We start from the raw sequence: 17,002 nt of genomic DNA, 5'->3' as shown, positions 1-17,002 counted from the left end.
TATAAGTTCTCATTACTAGATCAGACTCATAGTGATCCACCTTTTTTCAGGCTCCCAAGAGCTGGAATTACAAGCATATGCTGCCTCGCCCAATCTGAATTGCTGGCTCAGAGTGCTCTAGGGGCGGGGCCAGCATGCCCAGGGTTTGAATTGCCAGCCCCTGTACCTGCTTGCAGGTGCTTTAATCTGCTGAGCTATTTGGCCAGCCCTCAGCCCTTCTTAATTAATGGGATGCCACAATGATCTCCATAGCCCTAAGGGGACACTCCAAGTGTGTTTCTCAAGCATTATAGTAATATATTCTCAAAAATATAATATCGTAGTATGTTTACATTGGTCATTGTTAAAGAATAAATTTTCCAAAGAAAAGATAATGTTTTCTGATTAAAATGTGATCTGTTACAAAACCAAATAAAGAAATAAGCTTTCACATGGCTATAACAATGATTTTTTAAACTCAATATATATTAAATGTATGCTGTACCTTCTGGATATACAGGTCTTCCAAAATGCAAAACTGGGATTCTTCATGCTGATAGACTTTTCTTTCAAATTCAGACATCTACTTTTCTCTTTGCCCCAGCTACTTGTGATAAGAGAATTGTGTCAAGCCAACATGAGGTAACCAGTCAGTATATTGTTCAATAATATTTTGAACAAAACCTTACATGATATATATGCCCTGTGTGTATCATCATGTTTAGAGATGTCCAGACATTAAGAAGCCCGAACAGTGTCACACCCTTCAGTAACATCCCATTAAAGGACAAAAAGTTAAGGTAGAAGTTCTTTTGTGTGACATCGAGATGGTTGACCAAAACAGCTATTTTACATCAAAATGGAAATGAAGTGTGTTATAAAAATGCCCTCATGATTGTCGTGCTAGAACATCTTCTACTGCTTTGATCTCTATTTTTCTGTATAAAGCTGTGTAACTGCTGTCCATTAACATTCTCCTCAAATTCAATTACTGGAATATCTATGGTTCGCAGGAAATGGCGATTTTACTTTCTCTTTCAAGGTGCTTGATTTTTGAAAAAAATGTAATAGTCAGTGGCTGCTCCCAAGACAATATTAAGCCATTGAACTTTTCTTCTGTGTGTGCATCAACTGAGGTTTAGAAACCAAACCTAGAGAGAAAAATGGGACAGAAAGAAAGGCAATATGTTGGTCCCAGTCCTTTGAACTCAGTAAGGAGTAGGACAAAAGAGAACTTCTGCTGTGACATCCTGTAACTCAGTGAGCCCCCATTCTCCTGACCAAGATTGTTGTACTGCAGAGGAAAGATAGACACAGTGTCTAGTGGACATAAGGTGAGTCACCAGTACAGAAAATCTCCCAAGATTTCACAGAAGACAAGCTGGTCAAGCAATTGCTGCGACTCATCCAGATTGCTAACCCTGACAGAAGAAGTGAGAGGTGCTTTACATGATTCGAAGGTAAATCCTGAGGAGGCTAAACTAACCTTGATATGTAGCAAAAACTTAATATTAGTTAATAAATATCCCACTTTAAGTTTGTCTTGAACATCCAGCAGAACAATATAACTACATGATTTATAAAACAATGCCATAGTAGTACACTAGTTGTAAAGAGGTTCAAAGCAATGAGAGCAAAACAAAACAAAAAAAGCACTGAGACCTTCTAACAATTTCCAGCTAAACTGGTAACTAACTCATGCTATGGGTTAATGGACCGTGTATTGTTAAATTGAATTGCTGAATGCAAGGACCTAAAGTTCTTGAACTGAGAATCTTTAACCTAAACAAATAAGTTCACTCAGAATGGAAAGTGTTTGAGAGGAAGACCTTCATAGGATAACTTGCCTGGGTATGCCTAGGGTAGATTGGATAAGTAAGCCTTACACACACAGAGAGAGAGAGAGAGAGAGAGAGAGAGAGAGAGAGAGAGAGAGAGAGAGGTTTGTGAAAAGTCTTTCAAACACAGCTCCTCTAAGTCCAACTGATCACCCAACTCTTGTAACTACAAAAACTGGAAGGGGGCAGATGTGGGCAGTGGCTGAGCTGGAGATTGATTACACAAATGGGGATAGCACAAGGTTAGTCCCAAGAACATGGAGCACCTGAGGTGAACCAAATCATTAGGCAGATTCCTTCTCTATTAGGAGAGGATTTTCACCTGTTATCAACCTTTTGCTTATTTTATAAATAAGTACACTCCAGATGTTGGGCTGTTCCCTTTCTCTGACCAGAAAGAGCTTCACCTGACCTTAGCTTTCTGTACTCGGTCTCTTGTCTGCATTTCTTTGTCCTCCAGCATCCTTCCCCTAGGAATTTCAAGAGCTGTGCTGAATGTCTCAACAAGTAAAAGCTTATATCCATATATCACTACAGTATGTAGTTTTTCATTCTTTCAGGAATATGTACATGATTAGTATAGCTGGGTCAAATCATAGTTTATTTGACTTTTTTGAGGATTCTGAGTATTCATTTCCATAGTGGTTGCATTAGATTTTATTCCCATCAGGAAAGCAAGAGATTTCTTTTACCTTTTATACTTGCTAGTGAGCACAAGACCCATTGTAAGAGGATGTTTCTCCCCAACATCTGAGAATGTTTCAACCTAAAGCATAATATTAAAAAAGATAAAGAAAAATGAGCAAAAAATCCCCACATAAGCCCAAGAATCACCCAGCCATAACCACCCTCCTTAATCAATCATAGGCATTGCTTTCATTTTATAAAAAGATTAATGAAAATATTGAAAAATTATTTTCTCATCTTCTATTTGTAATGATAATAGAATTTAGAAGTATCTTAGAAAAACAACCAGAAACTGCCCTCCAGTTTCCAACCCTGTTGCTGAGGATCTGCAGAACTAAAAAGTTTAGGACATCAGAGCTGCTGGTGGAGAATGGGAAGCCCAGCCCTGGAGAAATTAGAAAATACAGGTGCAGGTGCCTGGGAAGTGGTTAGGAGCAGCTCTGTGGGACACATGGCTGCCCAGAAAGGGGAGCAGAAGGTGGTCAGAAAGGCCTTAAGCTCCTCCTTGACATCCAAAACTGGATTTTTATAAAGATCCAAGTAGTTTGGTCCCAAACTGAGGTGAACACTTCAATGTTTATTCACATACTTTGCTTTTTTTCTCTTTTAGGAATCAAAGTTGCCCAAATTAAATCTTGCTGCTATTAATACATATGCAAAAAAAGGGGAGGGGGACTTTTAAAATCAGATAAGGCGAGAAGAGACTGAAAACTATTGAATTAGTCCTCTTAGCTCCAAATGAAATGAAAATTCAAAAGGAAATTTGGTTTCTAATGGCAAATAAACAATAATCAAGCATTGGTCTCCCTTTCTAGTCTAGCCCCCACCCTATATACCAACAACAAATGAGAAACACAGTTAGAACCCAACATGTCATGCTATTCTGAGAGCTGGGCCTGACCCCAGGCTGTGTGGTGGCTGCCCCTGTCCAGTAGGACACAGCACTTCCACAGTGGTAGGGTTCTGAATGGCTGGTGTGGGTGGGGCAGGATGTTCAGAATCTTCTTGAGCCTCCTCACCAGCCCTTCCTTCCCAGCACCTCTCCCCCCACCCAGGGTGAAGGGTTCCCAACAAGAGAGGTCCCTACTCAGTTGTGGGCTGTAAATTGTCCTTCTCTTCTCTGTTCTCTGGTCCACGTTCATCATCTTCAATCTCCCTTCCTCCCCACTGCACTTGTCATGGGCCCACTTGGGGCTCCTACTGGATTTCCAGAACATGAACTGGCCACTACCCTGGGGAAGGCTAATCATCCCCGGCCTTGGCTCGCATGCTTACCACTGCCTTCATCTTCTCAGTCATCACATAAGTAATACTTCCTGCTTTTGGGTGCATACTCTGGATCCCATTCCTCTTCCTGGTTTCTCATTTGAAAATCATTGTTACTATTGTTGCTATTGTTACCAGAATAATTGCCTCTGTCTCTGCCTCTCCGGCTCAGAATTGAAAGGTCCCCCAAGCTCTGCCATCACCTCTTCAACTTGGACCCAGGAAGTCTTAGGTTCCCAGTCTGGATTTGTCAAAGCCCATGGTGCTCTCTTTTCTCTCCTCTGTCTCTTCAGGATACTCATCCACTTTGTAGGAGTGAGATGATTGGGAGGAGGAGAGCGAGGAGAACCTGGATGGGGCTTGTGCTTTCCAATGTTTCTTCTGCTTTTTTAATCCTTTGTGTGCTTTCTGTTTTCTCAGTTGACCTTTCCCTTGAACGGCTTGAGTCTTGGAATCCACTGATTCTCTTGATTTACCTCATTTCAGATCTCACTCTTATGATTTTTTTTTTTTTTTTGGCGTTCAATATCAAGGCAAAGATCAACAAGATCATCTTTGTATTTTCCCTCTGCCTTTTAGCCAGATTCCTGAGGATTTTGCATTTCATCATGAACCAAATCATGTTTTCTGAATTTACTGGAGGAAATGTCTATCCTCCTGTGTACTTCTGGGTTTTTCTTATTTTTAGCTGCCTTTTATTCAGCTTCTCTCTTTAGGTATTTAGTAAAACGTTCATGCAATGTCATTCCAGAGGACCAAAGTGATGCTCTTTAACATAGTTGTTATGGTTTGTGCATAATTGTCCCCCCAAAGCCTCATGCAGTCTTGGGGCAGCTTCTGGAGTTTGTGATTGATTACTGTGGGTATAGATGCTACACCTGCCCTGAGGCAGGTAATTTGCATTACAATGTAAGGTGGGAAGAGAAGCTAGCTGCTTGAGCTGCTGCTACCTCCCCCTTGTGCTCTTGCTCTTTGCCACCGCCATGAAAGGTTGCCCTCTGTTTTGTGCTGCTCTGCCTTGGAGTCAGCTGAGTATGGACTGAAACCTCCAGCAACTGTGAGCTACATAAACTTTTCCTTTCTTTATTTTGAGTGTTGGGCATTTGTCCCAGCAAAGAGAGAAGAGTAACTAAGATAATGGTGAACAATGATCGTTATATGCTGAGCAAACAATCCTGAAGGGCTAAGCTGAGACTGAGTTGACTGAATGTGCTAGAAAATGGAAGAAAACTCCTGTTCCTTTTTGTTGCTATGAACTACATCCCAACAAAGCTTGCATTCCTGAGCCAATAAGCCACTGGGTCATGCAAGGTCCTTGTGAAATGAATCCATGCATACATTGACCTGGGCCTCTCCAGTCATGGAAAATGAAGTCTTTCCTGAAAAAATGTCTCCTCCAGCTCCCAGCTTCTCAGGATTCTCAGAGATCTTTCAGGGGAGGTGATGAGCTTTTCTCCTGTACTGTGTTGTGTGAAATCACTCTGAAATTCTTCTCAAGCACAAAACTCCAGTGCCCATTTTCTCTCCTCTTGGCCTCTCCTAGCTCTTCCTTTTTGGATCTCTCTGTGAAAGGTTCCTCCTCCAACTCCTCCGCTATCCTCCAATTTTCCTTCTGCATACAACAGGCCCTCCACTCAACCGACTTCTCATCCTCCTGGTTTTGCACCAGCTATGACTTCCGACATGAATTTGGGTTTATCATCAAACTCAGTTTCCTTCCTTACCTTAGTTTTGTTCTTATCTTGATCATCCGTCTCCTCCTTGGGGAAGTCTGCTATCTTCTTCTCATCATCATCATGGAGCTTATACCTTTTGGGTGACTGACTGCCCCTAAAGGGCTTCTTACTGTTAGTCTTGAAAGAAAATGAATACAATATTAGTTTACATCCGCATCCGAGAAGCTCCTTTTCTCCTTCACTTTTTCTTTAACAGAATTTGTCTGTTTCCTCTCCTTATCTTTCCCAACCCCCATCTTCTGGTCTTCTAGGTACCTATTGGTCTAGGCTGCTCCTCCTGCAGTAGCACTCTGCTCCTGAAATGAGCCAGTGGCTTATAGACTCTTACCTACAGGGATTTTTTTGGATGGACTCATGGATCCAGAGTCATGGTCAAACTGACTTTGATGGCTCCCAGACTGATACCCAGCAAGTAGCACCTGACCTAGAGCTCAGTCTGTGTTTCATTGATCGAGAGACAGATCGGCTTCTGGATCGTGATTTCGAAAATGAACAAGATCGAGATCTTGACGCCGATCTTGAGCAAGAAGAGTGAGACCAACTTGTATTTGTTTTTTACATCTCTGAAGAAAGGTTCACTTTTTAATTATACTTATCAGAACAATGATTCAGTCTCACTGGATGTAGACACTGCTGAGGAAGAATACTGGCTATACCGCTTGCTTCTCTGATTTACTAAGTCAGGATATAATTCTAGCCCTACCACACTGACCTCATGGGCAACCTCACAATGGCACAATCGGTCTGAACCTCGCCCCCGCCCCTCATTGCTTTCATTTTCTTTTTTACATTTGAGTCCATCTTAATTTCATTTTAGTACAAGATGATAGTAATCTAAACTTAATTTTGTCTGCATGTTTCTCCAGGTTGTCTAGCACCTTTTAAAAGAGAATGTGTTTCTTCAGCCTTTTCTATTCCATCTGAAAAAATGATAGGGCTACATTTATCATTTTATTGTTTCTTCTAGTCAATCCCATTAGTGTACGTTTCTGTTTGTGTGCCAACATGTTATGGCTTGTGTCTAGGTGTCCCTCAAAGCCTCATTCAGGCATTGGGGCAGGCTTCTAGAGTTTGTGATTAATTCATGATCCAACGCTGGGCAGGATGATGAGTACTACACCCACCCCTGGGGGGTATTGCCTGAACATAATGAGGGGAAGGGAGAGAGGCTTGCTAGCTGCCACCATTGCTGCTGGTCCTCTTTCTCTTCACTGTTTTCTGCTGCATTGAACAGCTGTCCTATGACAAAGACCTTTTAGCCTTGGAGCCAGACAAGTATGGTTGGAAGTCTCCACTAACTGTGAGCTAGATAAACCTTTCCTTCCTTAATTTTAGGACTCAGGTGTTTTGTCCCATCAGTGAGAGAAGAGTAACTGTGTCACAGAACCATGGTGTTTTCTTACTATGGCTTTACACTAAGACCTAACATTTGGTAAAATAATGCCTCCATCATTGCTCTCTTCTTTGAGGTTCACATTGACTCTTCTGGGTCTTTTCTAACTCCAATAAACTTTAAGATTTTCTTTTCTATTTCTATGAAGAATGTTGGTATACGAATTTCAATGTTGGTATCACCCACTATCGATAGGTTGCTTTTGGTAGTTTGACCATTTTGATGACATTAATTCTGTCAATTTAGGAAAAAGTAATCTCTTTCTATGTCTAATATCCTCCTTCATTTACGTTTGCAGAGTTCTGTAATTTTGATTATTGAAATCTTTCACCTTTATAGTTAACTTGATTCTTAGGTAATTATTTGTTTTTAAAACTGCTGTCTGTTAGTCAATTTGGTATCTTTCAAGTTTCCATAGAAATTTTATTTTAGTTTTCATTTGCTACTAAAATGAGCTCTCTGCTGGAAGCTATTCATTCTTTTACCTGTACTCAGGTGCCATAGTATAATTTTTTCCACAAGTACCTACCACCTTTTGTTTGAGATGTATTTTACTCAACATGGAAGCATTCCATAAACTACTGTCAGGCATTAAAATTTGTCCCCCCCTATTTAATGAGGGTAGTGTAATAGTGGCTATTCCCAGTAGAAAATTTAAACTCAGTCTTTTAAGCACATTTGGCATCTAACACATTCCTTTAATATGCTTTTCTGTTGGATTAATACTATAGTTAGGGGCTGAGGAGATAACTCAGTAGAATAAGTGCTTGCCTGAGAAGCGCAAGGGCCTGAGTTCAAACCCCGGTTCTGCCAAAAAAAAAAAAAATAAATAAATAAATAAAAAATAAAAAAATAAAGAAAAAAAAGGAAAAAAGAAAAGAAAGGTAGTTATTTAATTCAAAAACTACCAGCCATGATACTTTTACCATTTGAATCCAGCCTACTAGGTTGCTTAGGAAATCCTGTTTACAAGCAAGAGGAAATATTAGTTGAAGAATTAAAGGAGAATGGGTCAGCCACATAGCTCAGTGGACAGGTGCTGGGGTCAGGGGTTTGATCCATGGGCCTGCCAGGCCTGACCCGCTACTGGGGCACACTGAGACAGTGATTGAGACTGTGCGTGGTGGCGCACTCCTATATTCCCAGCTCTTGGGAGGCTGTAAAACAGGCGGATCACTACAAGTTCAATTTAGTAGTGAGTCCCAGAACACCTTGTAGATACTTCCCTAAAAATAAAAAAAAAAAAAAAAAAAAAAAAAAAAGAAAGGAAGAAAAAGAAGAAAAGAAGAATTAAAGGAGAAAATCAGTGCTTTGTAACATTTTTGCATAGGATCATTTACTACCTTCTATTTAAATAATCAAGTGCAAAATATTGCAATAGCACTAAGTTTTTGTTGATTTCTTCCTTCCCAATTCTTCATTACTTTAAACATATTTAAATATGTCAACTTGTCCTAGAGTCATGTAATTTCTAAATTGTGTAGATATATCTCTATACTGACCAACTAACGTAAGCAACCTTGTTTAACCCTAAACTTTTTTCCACTTTTAATGTTTATGTTTATAGAGTGGTCTTCTAAAATATGATTTTCCCATTCTTTTTTCTTTTCTTTTTTTTTCTTTCTTTTTTTTTCAGTACTGGGGATTGAACTCAGGACCCTGAGCTTTTCTCGTACATATTATGCTGTTAAAAAACATTACACACATATCAAAGAGACTAGATCACAGGTACATATACATGTGCATTATTAGGAAGAATGATTTTGTAAATGGTTCAGAAGTAATACTTTTTTATTATAATAAAAGCCATTTGAATTGGTCATAGAATTAATTAACTGAAAGACAGCTACAGAGGCCTGTTGATTTCTGCTGACATTTTGCTGTGATTTTTGCCATAACAGTATTATAAGGAAAGACAAATTACATCAAAAAATTTAAAATTATCATATTGTCATGTCATTTATTAGTCATTTTTCATGTTATATATAAAGCATATTCATCCCTTCATTTACTTCTTTCCATATTAGTAACATTGTGCAACTGAATTTAATAAAATCATGTTCATCTTTCAGTGACAATTTAAGAATAAATGTCCTTTTTTTTTTCCTTTCTGCACTTATTTTGATTTCTTTCTTAGTACACGCTAATACTGTAGTGCATAGTTTTTACGTCCATGACGGGAACTGGTGCACATATGTAGCACGTGCTAAGTCTTTTCTTTCCACTGCCTTTCCACTGATTTCTCACATTGTATTTTATCTGTATGTTCAGTGTCCTGTTTATGGTACATTCTAAATGTCTGTGTTTTAATTTTTTTAATGATACACACTTGTAGCACATAATGATTATATTCCTCTCGGGGAATAGGTACATATATATAACACATCTTTTTCTCTTTTTTATCCCTCACCCCTACTCTTCTTGAAATTAAATACTGCAACTTATACAAATGTTTTAAAAAGATAATATATAATTATAGACGCTATAAAATTTGTTGCAAAAAATTACTTCTCAGACATATTGTCATTAAATTAAAGCAGCTGTACATAAATATACTTATTTTGAATTTATTTACATTGCCTAGTACCTGAGCTATATTAGCTATTTAATATATTTTTACTATAAATGATGACATATATAAATTAAAATCATTACTTACAATAGTCATCTAACTTCCTTTACCAAGTTGATTTTTATCTATGTGCTTTTTTATTGATTTATATTTGTGGCCCTACATATAAAAAAAACCTAAAGAGCACACATGATATATATTTATTTTTTTAGTTTCAAAACAAAAGATGCTAATGCATAAGTTTTTATTTTTATTTTTATTTTTTTTTTTTGGTTTTTGGTTTTTTTCCTCAAGTAAAACCTCAGTATTCCAGTTTAATTGCAGCATTGGCACACTGTGATAAATAAGTGGATGATGGGTTGCAGTTTGTGCATGGGTCTTTAAAAGTTTCATCATGACTGACCCACCCAGTACATTTGTGAGAGGTCATTTAGAAAATCTTGCATTATACAATACATGACAATGATGTGAATAGATCTTTTGAATCCTTTCAACTTGTCTCACAGGCATTCGTCATTGGATTTCATTTGGAATCCTTGTAGTTCGTAAGTGTTGAAACTGTCCAATTTCCTCATTTGTATTATAAAGAAAAAGCTACCAAAATATAAATGGATCAACGTGCAGCACTTAAGTAACTCAAAATAAAAAATTAAATTTGTAGGCTATACTGTACAACTTAATTTACACTTAAAATAAATATTCACCTATTAAGTGCTTAAAAATTGCACATTCATTTAGCTATAAAATTCAGAGTATTAAAGGAAGTGAAATACAAAAAAAATTTCAGTAAGTTTAATTCTATCTGTTAGGAATTTAAATCTTAAAAAAATATAAATTTAACCCTAGTTAGTAAGCATGTAAGAGCTTTTAAGTCTGTCATTCCTCTTTAACATAGTTTCACTGTATTAGAAGTAACATTTGTATGAAGTGGACTGACAAAAATAAGAGTGAAATTAAATTTAATATTTTATCTATTTTCCAAATTGTATTATGTATTTCAGAATAAAGTCAGTCTTCTGAATTTTATTTAATTTTTAAAAAGCAATCCAGAAAAGTTAATGCTCACTGTCATGGAATACCTGAGCTCTTCGGCAGCATTCTGATCACCATGGAGTAGTGAGGGATGTTTGATGTGCCAATCACGGGCTGCCTCCAGATCCTCCCACCTGCTTGAAGTTCTGCTGTCAAGAGCATATTGGAAAGTTGTTCGTTCACTTGAGGTGACAGATACAGATTGTGACAAGCCTCATATTGGGACTCCAGCCTGAGGGGGTAACACAGAGTGGAATGAGGAATACAAAATTAATGGGAGGAAAATGTCACTTGCCAATCTCCTGACTCACAACTTACTTCACCTTCAGCTACATACAGCTCACGGTATTATTCAGAAAGCGGAAACAACCATCTGTGAGATCTTTTCTAAGGTCTTAGATTTGAGTTCTTCAAAAACGATGCCTTTATTAGTCAGTTAGAAAATCAGGTAGGAATTTTTTTTTTAAGTTTCAATTAGTTGTAGTTATTTTCCCTTTCATGAAAGTCAAATCAATTTATTCAAGGGAAAATTAAAATGAGAAAATTAGAAAGGGAAAAATGGACCTTAGATTTGAACACTGATATCTAGTTAATCTTGATTTTTCAGCTTCATTGTCTCAAGAGACATCTAGGAGATTCACAAAACATGTTGCTGGATGCCTGGGTGTTATGAGTACATGACTTTGCAAATTATATCTGTCACTTAAGCCTTCTAGAACTTTCTCCCTGCTCTTTCTTTTCTATTGAGTGAGCTGAACAGGGTTCTTCCACTGTTATTTCTACCTCAAAGCCACCATAGTGTCAGCTGAGACTTCTGAAATCGTGCCAAAACAGGCCAACTCTCCTCTAAGTTGTATCTGTTGGCATTTATGTCCCACTGACTAATGTACCTAATTTGATTGATATTTGAATATAGAACCTTTCAGAAATATCTTAATATTTATCTATGCTTCATTTTTTAAGATTTAAATGCTCTAAAGATCATTATTGCTTTCAGAGGACATAAACATATATTGCTTTGCCAGATTTGCAACTGAGAAATCAATAAGAAGAAAAGTAAGGTTTTTAAAGCATTTGAATTTCTAGTGTTCTGCCTACATGGTGTAAAAGCCTTTCGAAGACTTGATGTATCATTTAAACAGGGATGAAGTTAAAGTGAAAATAATAACTAAACATAATAGAGAAGCACTTTTACAACTAATTTCATAAATTAAGACAACTATCTTGCACCAGATATAGGAATTAATTTTTAACTATTCTGTTAAATTTGATGTAGCGCTGACTTTTTGCTTATTGACAGGTAGAGAATATATAAGCCAGAAAACAGTCATTAAAAAAATCTTTAACAATTGAAAAAAATAAAAATCTTAACAATCTAATAATCTTAACACAAATTGTCTGAAATAGTGTCATGATTGACTATATATATATATATATATATATATATATATATATATATTATATTTCCAAAGACAATTTATACTTGTAAATCTACTTTTAATAGTGAACAAAATAACAAAACATAGAGAAAATTTCTATGAATTTCAATCATCATAAGATGTGTTTGTGTCATATTTTTACTTCAATGAAATTATCTAGAAATTAATAAAATGTCAGAAAGTCTTATACACAATAATTTAAAAACTCTTTAAATGCATCACTTCAATAATTTATGGATAATAAGTAAATCATGTATAAAATCTAAACACAACATGAAATATTTTGATCCTAAGCAATATTAATTCACAGTTACTCATGAATTTATAAATTTATTTTTGAAAATAATGTCACAGAACAGCAAATAATAAATATAAAATTCAAAAACATAAAATGTGCCCTTTTAAAATGAAACTCATTAATCTGTTTAATCAATATTTACTAATTAAATGTAGAAAATAAAAATATTTATTATAGGCATTAAAATAGAAGATGGCATCAGCAGAATCATAGAAAACAAGTTCAGCTGGGCATCCTTCTATAATCAATGACTGGAAGGCATCCATGTACGAAAGCATGTTTGTGGGAACTATAAGAGATTAAAAAATCTTGGTGGAGTCCAAGACTGAAAAATGTCAATTTTGGGTTTATCTTATAATTCTTTGTTTTTTTTTATCTTTTTCTTTTTTTGGGAGGGCAGAACTAGGGTTTGAAATCTGACCCTTGTGCTTGCCAGAGAAGCACTTATTGACTGAGCCATCTCCCTGGCCCCTTAATTCTTTTCTGATACCAGAAATTGAACTCAGGACCTTGCACCTGCCAGGCAGGTATTTATGCCCCTGAGCTATATCCCAGGCAAAATGTCCATTTTGAAAATAAAGACCCCTGCCTTTGTGGTAAGCTTGCCAACCCAGGTCCTAGGTCTGGTGCAGAAGGAGTTTCTTTCCTCTGTGGACTCAGCTGTAGTTCTATTTGGCCTTTATGCTAACACCAGCACCATCATTCAGAAAGGAAAACTTCATCACTTATGCATGTAGTAACATGCCCATGAACTATACTCTGTAGTTATAACCTGAAGTGGTCTGTAATCGAGCCCTATGCCCGTTTCTCAGCTGAGGAATTCAATCAGTCTTGCACAGATGGGCTGGTGAGATAGTTCAGCAGTCTAAAGCACCTGCTTAGGCAAGATTAGGTAAGGGGGTAGGGACTGTGGTTCAAACCCCAGCACCACATGCTACTCCAGCCCCGCCCCCAGAGTAGGCTGAGCTGGCCATAAAAAGAAAAGAAAAAGAAAAAAAAATTCTTAGTAGACTAATCTACAGAACTTTATACTTTGTTAAGACAGAATATAAATTTTTCTCAACAAGACATGAAACTTTCTCCAACGAAGGTCATGCCTTTTTCCACAAAGTTTGCTTAAATAAAAAGAAAAAAAATCATTGCATTTTTACTGTTGGATCATAGGACACTAAAACAACAAATCAGTCAGAAAAACTATAGACATTTTACAAACATGTAGACATTAAAGAGTGTTCTCCAAACACACAACGAGTCACAAAAGAAATGAAGGAAATAAGCAATTTGTAGAACTAAACTACATTTCAAACACAGTATAGGAGAAACAACTATGCACAGTGAGAGCAATGCTAAGAGAGAAAATCATTTTGTCACATTAAGAAAAACAGACTAAATAATTTCATGATGTACCTTAAGATTCTAAAAAAAAAGTCCAAACCCCAAAATAATAAAAGTAAGAAACTGTAAATGTCAGAGTACGAAATAATGAAAATCAGAGTAAAGTAACAATACAAATAATGAGTGAGTCATATAGTTGTGTTTCTAAAAAGGATAAAGAGGTAAGACAAGCTTACCAAATGAAAAGAACAAAAGAAACGTCATCAGTGAAATTATGCATAAAATGGTAAACTTGTGATGAATATCCCTGAAGTTCATAAAACAATAGTATTATAAAAAATTGAAGTTTGATAAATAGGAGAAGCCAGAAAAAACAGATAGATGCCCAGACACTTGTGAAATATTAAACTTAAAACAAGAAATCAGAAAACCTTCAATGATCACAATGGGCAATCAAATTCAGAGAGTAATTTTAAAAAATAGTAATAAAGAAAAACCCAGGTACCCACGCTACTGAAAACAGACGTGGTGGCACATGCCTGTAGTCCTGGTGCTGGGGAGGCTGAGACAGGAGAATTGCTATGAGTCCGAGATGCATAGAGAGACCCTGTACCAAATGAATAAATAAATAAATAAATAAATACTGTTTATAATTTTTAATTGCCTTTATTACTCATTTGTACTTTATCATCTGAATAGTTTCTCCACTTTATTGAATATTTTTCAGAGGAGCTTTTTTCTTTTTCTTTTTCTTTTTTTTCTTTTTTTTTAAATTCTTAGTAGTATTCTATTGGAGGCCTGTGGCCAAAATCCCCAACTGCCTATATGAAGCGTATAACAAAAGGGTGAAATAAGAAAAAGAGACGACTTAGTAATGCATAAAGGAAGACCTGGAACATCAGTGGCTCAGGATGGCCAAGACCAAGACCCTCCAGATAGCCTCTATTTCATTAGCTAGTGCATGGGATTAGTAGCAAGTGATTCCAGGACTTTTTATGGAATCTTTTGGGTATTATGTGTAAAGTTTCTGTGGTTTTGCCCCAGCTTGGGTCCAAGATACAAAGCTGAGTGGATTTGTTTCTGTGGTTTAACCCTGACTTGGGGACAAATGAAATGAGCCTCAGAGTGAGAGTGAGGGTCCTGACTTATCATTTTGGATTCCTTTTTATAGGAAAGAGGGCAACAAAGTCATCTGGCTACATCCTGCTGGCTGGGGACGATGAGGTGTCTGAGTCCAGTGTCAGGAGGAGTCAGAGGAGGGTGTAGAGTAGTCTTTAGTTGGGGCCCTTTGGGGATTGGTAAGAGTAGTCTAAGAGAAGCATATGGTTAAAAAAATGGGTATTTAATCTAGTGACAGTATTGTGAATGAGGTAATTAAAGCAGGTGGCTACCATGAGCCTAATAGTAAGCCCTACACGGGGTACTAGGAGGGGAGTGAGCCAAGGGAAGACAGAGTTCCATACACCTTGTCCACTCCACCCCAGGGAGCCTAATCATTGGTAATCTTGTGCTCTCTCCTTGGATTCATTGATCTTTTGGCTGACAATGCCCAATTGATTTTCAAAGTAACAATATTCTTCCCCCACAAAGAGGCATGCTCCCCCTTTTTCCAGCGTTATGAGATCTAAGACTTATCTCTTTTATAAGACCATGCATGACAGTTGTTGTAGTCAGCTATATATTGTAGTGAAGGTGTCAGGTACGTGTTATACGTCATTGGGCAGTTTGTTCACTGACTGATAGTGTATCCCAGTGGAGGTCTTAAGTCCTGAAGCTCCCAGGGTTGCCCGCCCCTGGGAGATCTGTGCCCTCCAGGATGCCCACATGGGCAGCCCATTTTATCTTATTTGTTGTGGGGGTATTCTTAAGGAAGAAGGCATCTTGAAACTCTGGGTTGGTGTGTAGGTTGAAATTAGGGATCACAGGGAAATTATGAATGAAAAACAGTGTCTATTGTCAGCAGGGACTGGGTCTGTCTGAAGGGATCCTGTAGGTTGGCTGTCAACACCAATTGTGGAGATTGTAGATCTAATATAGTAACTTTAGAACTCAAAAAGAACACTATATGTGGTTTCTTTGTCAGCAAGGAAATAGTTTTTTGTTTGTTTGTTTGTTTGTTTTGTAACCCGAAATGTCCAGTGAGATTTGGGACTCTGGCAAAGGTACCTCGATGTGGGCCATGGACCCCAAGCTTTGTTGTTCTTCTTCAGCAGCAATACCAAACAGGTCAAGTTTTGATGGATCTGATGGTCATGAGTTTTCCTGTAGGGACAAGGAACTGGATGATTTACCCACTCTCTAGTAGACAGGGCAGTCATATTTCCAGTGACCCTTGAGCTTATAGAATGAACCAGGTCCCAGTGATAGCTATAGATTGGGGAAGGCTCATGCCCAGTGTCATTTGTTGCACTTGAAACTGACCAGGAAGGCCTTGGGTGGCAGCATTGTTTAGGCTCAGCATTACCTTGTTAAGGAAATACTTTGATCCTTGGGAGTCCCAAGGATCACAACAAGGATCAAAGTAGGCATGTCTATAGTTAATTTTTGTCTCTATTATTGAAGACACAGAAGGTTAGGTTAAATAAATTTAACTGCAGAGTTTGAGGGCTGAGATCTGTCTTGTTAGCTTGAAATGAATTTCAGGAACAGACCAGGATATAAAATAGAATTAATAACAATTCTTTTTAAGGAGAATCTGGAACTATAGTAGTATATTTAGTTTGGAGCAATACACTTGACTATTAGAATTTTATCTGAGCATTAAGCATTTTGAAATATAAAGTGTGATCAGAGAAGTATTATTTTTTACCAACCATGGACATTTTAGCAATTAAATACTTTTAGAATGTTAATAGACAGACGATAGTTATATAATTTTGTAAAGATCTTTTGGCATTAATAGTCATATATAGAAGCACAGCATAAGAGTCATAACAGATGATGAAGTCCCCATTTTGGCATGTGTCTATAGTTAATCTTTTTATGTGTTATTGAAGACACAGAAAGTCAGGTTAAGTAGGTTTTCCTGTGGGGTTTGAAGCTTGGGTTTGTAATGATACATAAACACAAACAAATACACAGGACACAAATGACCAATGACATACAAATACAACCAAATACAGGGACACATACAAACATCTTCAGAATTTCAGAGTGCACTCACATATAATTCCGGCCAGGTTAAACTATGATGACCTTTTTAAGTCCATAATTATGAGAAACTAATCAGAACTTCTGTAGGTCATTTAGCAGCACTCTGTTATAAGAAGAATTTGAAAAATGTAACAAGCCTCTTATTTATAGTTCATATGAATTTTTAGGCCTAATATGGTTTATCAGGTTTGAGTGGGAGCAAGCAAACTAGCACGTTGTAAGGAGTAGGCACAGCACAAAAGAGAAGCACTGACAGCTCACATCCTGGACTTGC

At 37.2% G+C, this 17,002-nt stretch overlaps 1 pseudogene; it reads right to left on the bottom strand.

Moving 5' to 3' along the window:
* Positions 1–3,587: 3,587 nt before the first annotated feature.
* LOC101579996 lies at positions 3,588–16,104 on the bottom strand (annotated as a pseudogene).
* Positions 16,105–17,002: the final 898 nt, after the last annotated feature.

This window comes from Octodon degus, unplaced genomic scaffold, assembly GCF_000260255.1.
Source record: "Octodon degus isolate 3935 unplaced genomic scaffold, OctDeg1.0 scaffold00006, whole genome shotgun sequence".
NCBI lineage: Eukaryota > Metazoa > Chordata > Mammalia > Rodentia > Octodontidae > Octodon > Octodon degus.
Note: the sequence above shows the minus strand (reverse complement) of the source record. Positions and strands in the feature narration are given on the sequence as shown.